This window comes from Erithacus rubecula (genome assembly GCF_903797595.1).
Source record: "Erithacus rubecula genome assembly, contig: scaffold_388_arrow_ctg1, whole genome shotgun sequence".
NCBI classification, from domain to species: Eukaryota; Metazoa; Chordata; class Aves; order Passeriformes; family Muscicapidae; genus Erithacus; species Erithacus rubecula.
In genome coordinates, this window is record NW_027635946.1 from 23,949 (window position 1) to 35,154 (window position 11,206).

The following is an 11,206-nucleotide window of genomic DNA, read 5'->3' on the forward strand; positions in this document are numbered from 1 at the left end:
TTTGGGATATGGAACAGCAAAGAGGTAACACCACATTGACAATATCTCATATGCAAGCTGATCAGGTAGGACAATTCTCATGCATTGTGTGGATTAGAGAAAACTTTGATTATGGGGACATAAATGTAGGTATTTTAAATGAAAATAAAACCCGAAGGGGGTACTCGGTGCAGGTAATACCAGTCAGTGCACGAGTAGATATGTGGAATAGATTGAGAGATACAAGCCTGGCACTACAGAGAAACCAGGAACAACAAAATTTAGTAGTAGGGTTAATTCGAGATTTTGGACAAATACAAAACGTATCAAAAATAACGGCATGTTTACCTCTGCCACAAGCTGCAGGGGAACCAATCCCTTGGGGAGTGATTCCAGTAGGAAATTTACCCCCAATAAAAAGAGGTAAGAATGGAAGTTGTGAATTAAAATTACGAAATAAAATCGAAATTGAAGTAATATGGGAAAAGGTTGGAGAAACATTAAGAATATTAACCTATAAGGACTGTCTAATTAGCCATGGGAGGTTAGGACAAATTAGGGATTGGGGAATTCAATTAGCGGCAGGGGGAAAAGTAAAACCTGAAGATGCTGCTAAGTGGAAATGTTTTATACCGCATTGGCAAAAGAAAAGAATACCTAAAAATGAAAGCTATTATGAAATGATATGCCAGAACTCATCCCGGCAGGAATCCTCGTGGGACAGTTGGAAAACGGTATGGGGCCCCAGCATATTAGAACATTATAGTTACATTGGACAAGTTAATTGGTGTGTCCAATGGACTGGAAGCAGAAATGCCACTCACACAGAAGTATCTCAAACCAGCACTTCTACAAAAACTTTGAGCGCCACAAAAGAAAATTGGAACTGCACCCAAATTCTCACCTGTGACACTCCAGAGAATCAAATTAGTTTGGCACCGGTAAGAATGCTTATAAAATGGAGTTGTGAGTGTAGAAAACTTAACCATACAATTCCAGGAAGTGCTTTCCCGCAGGACCAGAAGGGTAAAACTTTGAGCTGTAAGGATACAACTATCAGGAGTCCAGGAAATTTAGTATGGATTATGGGACATGGACAATGGACAACACATTTGCCATTAGACGGGCCTGTAACACAAATTACCTTAGGGGTTCCCACATTATGTCCTTTTTGGAAACAGTCTAAATTAACGAAGAAAGAAATGCAGTCACGAGCAAAGAGAGAAACAAAGTAGCAGAAGAACTAGGACAGGGAAATGAAGATGAATAGCATGAACCCTCATCAAGAGTTAAATTTGGGTGGGTATTGGAATCCTTGTTTGCACCAATTTCTACATATAGAAACCGGGAGATGCTGTACAAATTACTAGGACAAACTGAGAGGCTAGCTACAGTTACAAAGAAAGGATTTAAGGATCTAAATTTACAATTGCAGGCAACAACAAGAATGACAATCCAAAATAGAATGGCATTAGATTTGCTTTTATTAAAAGAACATGGAGTCTGTGGATACCTCCAAGGAAAAGTTTATCATTGCTGCATACATATCCCAAATGTCACAGAAGAAGTAGAAAAGGACATAAGTCAATGGAACAAATTGAAACAAAAGTGCATGAAGTCCAGGAAGAAGCTGAACATAACTGGGTAGGAGCACTGTTTAGCACTGTTTAGCTCCCTAGAAATCCAAGTCTCTGGTTGGATATCATCAATTGTACAATATGTAATAATGATTGTATTAATTATTGTAGTATGCATGATTATGTATAGATGTCTTTTAGGAATGATTGCCAAAGAAGGAACTAATACTCGACGTGTCATGAGAGCACTGACCCGGAAAGAAGTAATCCTGCCAACTCGAAAAGAAGACTCACCGTTCTACATAGAAACCACAACTTGAAGAATTGAGCATCCTTGCAGAAAATCTGAAGAATGCTCAAAAGGGGGGAGTTGATACTGAAATAATGAGAAAAAGGACTAATGTAGATATAGTAGTAGTCATGCTAAGGCTTAGAAAACTGCAGTTTTCGGACAGGCCCTGAGAACCTACCTTGTGAAACAATAGTGAAAAGAATTAGTAAAGCATATAGAACATTTAGAACTGTGAAAACAATAATCAAAGGATTTAGTAGAGCATATAGGACATCTAGAAACTTTCAAGATAAGGCTAAAGTATAATAATAATAAATAAAGGGTTCTGGTGATGGGCAAACATACAAGGGGGATTAAGGGGGGTAGCCTATAGTTCTAAGTAGACAAGCATGCAGAATTTATAACTTTTAGGAATGATACCTGCAAGATTTATGTATCTGTATTGTTCTGAAGAATGTGTATTTCTGCACGTAGACCACTTTGTAAAAAGGTATAAAAACCTGATGGAAAAAGGGAGCTGTGGGATCCTGACTTTGGACGCTAGTCCGCAGGTTCCCCGGGCCCTGAATAAAGCACCGCATAAACTGACTCTGTTAGTTTGTGTTCTGTTTGGGGCATCGGGCAACATTCTGATTCAGGCCCTGAACTGCTCACTCATGGATTTAAGTGACTTTGGAGAGAATACATTCACTGGGGATGAAGCTGAGCACTTTCAGGGTTAAGAACACAGCCCCAAGTTATCAGCTGCCAGGCTCATGCAGACCCTCACTCCAAAGGATGGGGGTAGAGAGGCTTTGAGTCTGTAGTGAAAAAGCCTCTGGTTCCAGGCAGTGACTGCCCACCCTCCGCTGTGCAGAGGAGCCCAAACTGCAGGGGCCCCTTCACCCTGGAAAAGCTTATGCACAGCAGAGGGACTCTCATGGCCCACCCAAGGGTCCCCCCAAAAGGGGACCCTGCACCAGAGCACTGCAGAATTATCCACACTGCTGCAAGAAACAGTCTCAAACTGGCTCCCTGCAGGACAGGCACCAGGGTGTTTCCACCTGCCCAAAGGTACATTAATCCACGGGATTCTGTGCTTTTCAGTGTGGTGGCGGGGGATCCTCACTACCAAGAATTCAAGATGGAGGGGAGCAATGAGCTGTGATTGGGACCCCCAAAAGAATTATATACTTCTACCTAACCCCTGTCACTCTCTCCTCCCAGGCCCCATAGCACATCTCTTTTTCTAATTATTTCTTTAGTCTCTCTTCCTTTCTCTTTGACTCTTTTAATATTAAATAAAAGATACCAATTTTTGGCACCGACATCTAATCTCGTTTGGTTTCATTCAGGCTTTTGGGGTATATTTCAAATCTTTCTCAGTCTGATTGGTTTTCTTCACAGATGTTTCATTTCTTTTGATTTTCTGTGTTTAAACCAATTCATAACACCTCTCCAGGTCCCTCTGCAGAGCCCTCCTACCCTCCAGCAGATCCACACTCACACCCAACTTGGCGTCACCACAGCTCCATGATGCCCTGAAGTGTCACAATGGTCTCCATGATTCCAGGAGGCTCCATAGTTTCACAACAGCCTCCTGGTTCCCCAACACCCTTGAGTCACAATGGCCCTTTCATTCCATGGGACCCTTCAGTGCCACAATGGCCTTTGGTTCCCCAAGGCCCTGCAGTGTCCCAATGGTCTCCCAGTGCAGCAATGCTCTCCTTGGTTCTGCAGTGTCACAATGGCCTCTTGGTCCCATGGGGCACCACAGTGCCAAAATCATTTCTTTCATTCCATGAGTCCCTGCAGTGGCATCATGGCCCCTTGGTCATATGAGGTCCTGCAGTGTCACTATGGTCTCTGTGGTTTCGAGGCCTACAGTGCCACAATCATCACAGAATTGCAGAATCAACCAGGTTGGAAAAGACCTTTGAGATCATGAAATCTGACCTGAGACCCAGCACAACCTTCTTCCCCAGATCATGGCACCCAGGGCTGTGGGACCACAGGGTTTCTGGACAGTTGCGAGACAGACTTAGGAACTTATTATTTGGTTTTTAGGACACATCCAGTCTTTCCTTAAATACCTCCAGGGACAGTGACTCACCAACCTCCCTGGGAAGACCATTAGAATACCAAACCACCCTTTCTATGAATAATGTTTCCTAACGTGCATCCTAAATCTCCCCTGGTGCAGCTTGTCCGGTCGCTGTATTCTGGGAGAAGAGCTGAGCCCTCACCTGGTGTCAGGAAGTTGTAGAGAGTGATGAGGTCTCCCTGAGCCTCCTCTTCTCCAGGATAAACAACCTCAGCTTCCTCAGCCCCTCCTCAAAGGACTTCTCTTCTAGGTCCCCTCACCAGCCTTGTTGCCCTTCTCTGGACACACTCCAGCCCCTCCATGTCCTTCCTAAATTGGGGGCCCAGAGCTGGACACACCACTCGATGTGCTGCCCAACCAGTGCTGAGAACAGGGGAAGAATCACTGCAATGCTCCTGCTGGCCACAACATTCCTGACCCAGGCCAGGGGACTTTGGCCTTCTTGGGCAGCTGGGCACACTGCTGGCTCATGTCCAGCCTGCTGCCCATCACTGCCCCCAGCTCCCTTTCTGCCTGGCTGCTGTCCAGCCACTCTGCCCCAGCACTGCAGGGGTTGTTGTGGTCGAAGTGCAGGACCCAGCACTTGGTATTGTTAAACCTTACCTTGCTGAATTTGGGGCCTGAATCCAGCCTGTCCAGGCTCCCCTGCAGAGCCCTCCTACCCTCCAGCAGATCCACACTAACACCCGGCTTGGTGCCATCTGCACATTTGCTGATGGTGCACTCAATGCCCTCATACAGATCATCAATGTAGATATTAAAATCCATGCTGGCTGTCTCTGATCCCTCAGCCATCCTGTAGGTGCCCTGTGATGGCACTCAGGGTGATCTGTTCCATCACCTTGCTGGGCACTGAGCTCAGACTGACAGGTCTGACAGATCCTCACTCCAGCCCTTCTTGGGGATGGGCTCACATTGGCACCTCCAGTCCTCTGGGACCTCCCTGGTGAGCCAGGACTGATGATAAATGAAGGAGAGCAGCTTGGGGAGCTTATCCAGCAGCTCCCTCATCCCCCTAGGATGGATCCCATCTGGTCCCAGAGACACCTGTGAGCATCTGAGTGGCTCAGCAGGTCCCCAGCTGCTTCCTCCTGGATTTCAGGGAGTCTGTTCTGCTCCCCTTCCCCATCTACCAGCTCAGGAGAACACTTGTCCTGAGGACAAAATGTCTTACACTTGAAAACTGAGGCAAAGGAAGGGGTTAAGTTCCTCAGACTTTTCTTCATCTTGGGCAACCATATCTTCCCCCAATAAGGAATGGAGGTTCTCCTTGTCCCTGCTTTTCCTGCTAATATGTTTATAAAATAAGTTTTTTTATCCTTCACAGACACAGCTAGGCTATATCCTAATTGAGGTTTCACCTCCTATTTTTCTGGATGACCTAACCACATCAATAAACACTTCCTGAGTTGCCTGCCCTTCTGTCCAAAGGTGACGCAGCCTCTTTTGTCCCTGAGTCCCTGGAAAAAGCTCCATGCCCTGCCAGACCAGTTATTTTCATTGCTACCTGACTTTTGGCACATGGGACAGGCTGTTTCTGCTCCCTCAAGATTTCTTTCCTGAAGTGTCTCCGTCCTTCCTGCAATAGTTTGTTTTTAACGACTGTTTCCCTTAAAAAAATCAGCAGACCTCAGAGAGGCACCTGGGGGTCCAGGAGGGCACTTAAAAGTCATGGAGGAGAATCTGGGACCCTTCGGGGTCCGGGTGGGACCTTGGGGGGCTCTGACGGGGCTCTCTGGGGTGCAGGGGATGAAGGGAGTTGTAGGCGCGGGTATAATACAGTTTAAAGGAGCTGCGGAGCATCATGGGAGCTGTAGGCAGTGCTGCAATGACTCTCTGGGAGGCACGGGGCATGATGGGGGATGAAGTCTCAGCTGGAATGGCGTTTTACCGGAACCGCAGAGCATGATGGGTGCTGTAGTCCCGGAAGTAGATCTTGCAGAGAGTTTGGGGTCCGGGAGGGCACTGCAGGGACACTTTTGCCTCTGAACGGTGACTTGAGGTCCTCAGGGGGGAACGGGTACGGTTGGGGAGAGCCTGGAGGAATCTTGGGGAGCTCTAACTGGGCTCTTCAGGGCGCAGGGCACGGCAGGAATTTTAAGCGACTGACTGGGTTATGAGATGCTCAGCTCACGGGGAATGGCAGGAGATGAATTCCCAGAAGTGGCTGTAACGGACATCTCTGGGGTTGGGAGCGTTCAGGGGATTCTGGGACATTTTTGGGAGGTTCCCAAATGGATGCTGAGGGAACACTTAGGGATCCTGGAGGTTCTGGAAGACATCTATTGGACATATGGGGAGGGGGAGTACCGGGGATAAGTGGAGCGCGGGGCATAATGGGTATTGTAGTCCTGGCTCCAATGAGGCTCTATGGGGCCGCGGGGCATGACAGGAGTTTGAGGCAGAAAGGAAAGATGGCGCCGGCTCCAGGCACCACCCCTGAAGCCCCGGTCCCCCTCCTGAATCTCCTTGGTGGCACTTTGGGCTGGCACACACCTGAGGAGTGTGTCTGGTTTCCATAGAAAAAATTAGGAGTTTTAGATTGATTCAAAAATAACTAAAAGGAAAAATTCCTCTTTCCCTGAGAGGAGCCAACTATCCAATCAAAGCAGGTCCCAGGTGAGTGAGGACAGACAGGATGGGGATGGGAATGAGGAGCAAGGTTGTTCATACTGGGTCAGACCACAAGGCACAGCTTGTCTTAGCAGGCCAGACATCCTGAGGAGAGACCCTGGATCAATATCAATCACAGAATGCTGCAATCACATCTGCTTTAAAGAGAATAGTTATAAAATCCATCCTTTAAAATAGGAATGGATATTTTGAAGAAGCACTTCGAAGTATTTTTCCATAACTATTGTAGGAAACGTTTCTAATGAAGTGCACGAGGCCAGAGGGAAATTAAAGCAGAGCCATGGTTTGTTAGGAAACCTCTCAAGAACTCCAAGTGAGAATCAAACTCCAAAGTTTCTTGGAAGTTTAAATGGTTCCCATCGAGGAACACAGGTGAGAAAGTGTCCCCAAGCCACAATCAGAGCAGAGAACTGGAGGCAGAGATGACAAGTGGGGACAAAGAAAAGTCAAGTCTTGGTGCCCTGGGGCACAGCAGGGTCTGTGCCACCAAGGGCTGGGAGGAGACACCTTGTCCTGAGCCACTGGGGCCTCCTGGCACAGCCCCAGCAAGGCTGGGCACTGTCACCCCTTGTCCTGCGCTCAGCATCCCCCCACATCCCAGTGGCCTCAGGGATCTGCTGGGACCAGTCCCTGGGAAGCCTTGGTCAGGAATGGCTCTGAAAGGCTCCCTCATGCTCCCAGGGACTGCAGGTTTTTCAAAGGACTTTGGGTTTTGCTTTTGCCTTGGAGTCTCTGAGAGCTTTGTGCAATCATGGCCTCCAGTTATCTGCTTTAATTAGTTCCTTGAGAGCCTTAGTCAGTAACTGCACTCAGTGGGGCTCAATGGCCAATGGCTCAATGCCTCTAGGTGCTTCAGTCTTTTAAAGTTATTTACTTTTTCCTTTCTGCACTGAGTCTCTGAGAACTGGTGACACCCAGGTAAAGTGGGAGTTTCTTTTTTTTTTTTTTTTTTTGAAGCAATATAAAACTTCAAACTTTTACCACTGAAAACAGACACACTCTTCAAGTATGTGCCAGCCCAAGGTGCCACCAAGGAGGCTCCCCTTCCCCAAGGCAGAACCCTGCAAGCAATGTTTGAGACCTTTGCACTCCTTGGTTCCCTGAGGCCTTGCAGTGTCACAAAGGCCCCTTGATTCCATGAGGTTCTGAACTGTCACAGTGGAGATTTGGGTCCATGGGGGCCCCATGGTGTCACAATGCTCTTTGTGGTTCTGTGAGACCTTGATCTGTCAAAATGGACTTTTGGTTCATGAGATTCTGTACCCAACAATGGTCTCTGTAGTTCCAAATTGTCACAATGGATCCTTGGTTCCATGAGGTTCATTGGTGTCACCATGGTCTCCTTGGTTCCATGAGGCATCACAATGTCCCAACGCACCCTTGGTTCCATGAGGTTCCTGCAGCAGGACTTCCCCTATGGCCCAGCAGAGCTCATCTGTTCTGTCCATCAGCTGGGCCATAACTCAGGGCATCTTCCCCCTCTCTGGGATTGCTGACATAACCCAGGCTGGACATCTGTCCTGTCCTGAGTTCTCTCTGGTGCCAGGGAGGTGGAATTCCCAGCTGACCATGAACAGCTTGCCTTGAGAGCAGACTGAAGGGAGATAAGCCTTGAATTCCTGAGTGACACACATTCATTTTAGAAACTATAAATGCTGCACAAAACTCTCACAAAGCAGAAGTCTTCTGCATAGTCTCTGCAAAGAGGTAGGGCTTATTCCCCAAGTCTGGATGCATTTCTGTGGTTACTTTTCTGGAAGTTGAGTGAAAGGGCTCCATGTGTACTCCCTCATCATTTTGGTGGCAAGTGACATTGACTCCTGATCTCTGCTATTTCTTCATTAGCTGTAATATAGGAATCTTCATTGTGCACTGTGTTTTTATGTATCTGTATTTCTTTTATTTATCCTGTGCAGTAAGAAGTCCATTTATGGTCTCTTGTCTGTTAAGATTAAGGCCATTCAGTAAATAATTTCTTTTATAATACACCTAATTTTCTATTCTTAAGAACTTAGGAGAAAAAGCAATTTGGGGTGCAGGTGGCCAGAAACAGAGCTACTGCCAGAAACGTGAGCATAACCATGCACAAGGGATTTCATTACAGGAATAGTTTTAAGCAAAGACATTAGAAAGTGTGATACTGTGATAGATATGAACACAATTAAAATGTTGACTGATATGGAATGATTAGAGAAGAAGTGGAAGAGGAAATCTGGGAAGAATGGGAAGGCCATAGAGCCAGCTGGTCTAGTGAAGAGATGTCCTTAGACATGGCCATTTAAACAGGAGAGGTGGAAACACCCAAATGAAGAGGGACATGAAACAATAGACAGTATAATGGTAACACAGAGGGGAACATATAATGGTAACACATGGTAGAGGTGAAGGGCAGTGTTTCTTCTCCTGCCTCAGTAGACTTCCAGGAAGTTTCTGTTCTCTCCTGTTGGGAAAACTTTGACATTTCTTAAAGTACTCAAGTAACCCAGCTAATGAATTATGCTCATGCCCTTTGCAAGTGTCAGGTCCCCTACAGTCCCAGGGCTCCTGTCCTATAAACATCTGCTCCAGCCCATTCCAAAACTGGTAGTGGCACCATCCTGGTATCATCAGGGAGTCTGGAAGGGACCTCAGCAATGTTTTAGTTTTGGTTCTTTGGGGGTCAGAAACTGGTGAGACTCAGAGGCACAGAAAAGTTTCTCTTCATGGCCAACATAAAAAATTGTAAATATCATATAATTTTAAAAGCATCAAAACTCTTCCCTCAGCCATATGAGATGACCCAGCAGCATCTGATGTGCCCACTTATCCACAAGGGATATCCATGCAGCAATATTTTTAGATATAGACAAAGGTAATTGTAAAAGACATAAGTGCAATTAAGATGTTGACTAATGAGTTATTTAAAGTTCTGAAAGACTGGGCAACTCCCTGAAGCTCAAAGTGGGAAGATACTCAATTGAGAGGCATTGGAATGCCCAGAGTGGAGGTAGAAGAGGAAATCTGGGAGCAAAGGGAAGGCCATAGATCCAGCTGGTCTAGTTAAGAGATGTCCATAGACATGGCCACTTAAATAGGAGAGGTGGAAACTCATGAATGAAGAAGGACATGAAAAACCTGAATATCGGTGACACAAACCGAGGGAAAAATTAATATTTCTTCTTCTGGCACTGTACAATTGCAGGTAATTCCTGCTGTCTTGCAGTAGGAAAACTTTGACATTTCTTAAAAGTACTCAAATGACGCAGCTAATCACCCCACAAACTGCAGGTCTTGTACAGCCCTGGAGGTCTCCTGTCCCAAAAATATGTACTTTTATCTAAAACAGGGATCAGCATTGTCCCAGGATCATCAGAGAGCTGAGTTGAAAGAGACCTCAGCAATTCAGCAGCCCAATCTGTAAGAAACAGCCCCACACCAAGTGGTCCAAGGCTTGATGTGGTCTGAATTTGAAAATCCCAAAGGACAGGGATGGGGAAGCTCACTTCCAAGGAAAGAGGTGTACCAATACTTATTGGTGTTAATAGACACCTCTCAGGGTGGCCAGAAGGCTTTCCTACCAGAACTGCCAAAGCAGGAGAAGTCCCCAAAGTGCTGTTACAAGAAATGATACCACGCTCTGGAGTTCCAGCCACACTATCCTCAGACAGAGGGCCACATTTCATTTCATTTCAAAGCGAGTTAGCCACCTGTTTGGTATAGATTGGGAACTTCACACCCCCTATCACCCTCGGTCAAGTGGCCAGGTAGAAAAAGCGAATCATTTGATTTGAAACAGCAAATTGCAAGATTAGGACAAGAAGCTCAATTACCTTGGCCCCAGGCTCTTCCATTAGCAATGTCATGGATTCAGACTAAACTGAGGGCAAAAGAGAAACTGAGTCCTTTTGAGATTTTCTATGGAAGGCCATATGGGGTACAACAGGGAACACTGGCCCAAGTAGGGGAAGAAACCCTACACAGATATATGGTGGCCCTGAACAAACAACTCAGAGAAATTGAGAAGCATGTGGCTGGAACTCAGAGTAGAGAACTAGATGGCCCAGTACATGACATACAACCTGGAGATTATGTGTGTGTTAAGTCTTTTACAGAAAAGACTCTGGAGCCTCAGTGGGAAGGAGTGTTACAGGTGCTTCTCACCACTAATACTGCAATCAAGATTAACGAACAGAAGGCTTGGATTCATCATATGCAAGTAAAGAAGACTCCAGAAGCTCCTTGGAAAGCAACACTGGGTGATAATGAACTGAATTTGAAATTTACTTGAGAAAGATGAATAGATTTTGGATAGGATGTTAGCCTGGAGAACTGTATTTCTCATGATTATGGTCATAACTGTGACCAAAATTAACGCAAAACCACATATATATAGTACAATTGGGAGATTTTTTTGCCATGGAAAAGCTTATGACGCTTTCTCCAGTAGGATGTTATTACAAATGATGAAGGTTACCAATGCAACTGTCGGGGAAGGGAGAAATATTTGGGTTTGTGAATAAGCATTTGTTCAGGTTGTATTTCATAAGTATCACAGAATCCTATGAATGCCTTTGGATTGATTCTGAATGTTGTGAGACCTGTTTGTCTACCTGTCCTGAGTTTAGACTTAAAATTGAAGGTGTGCAGTTAAGGGGTATATAT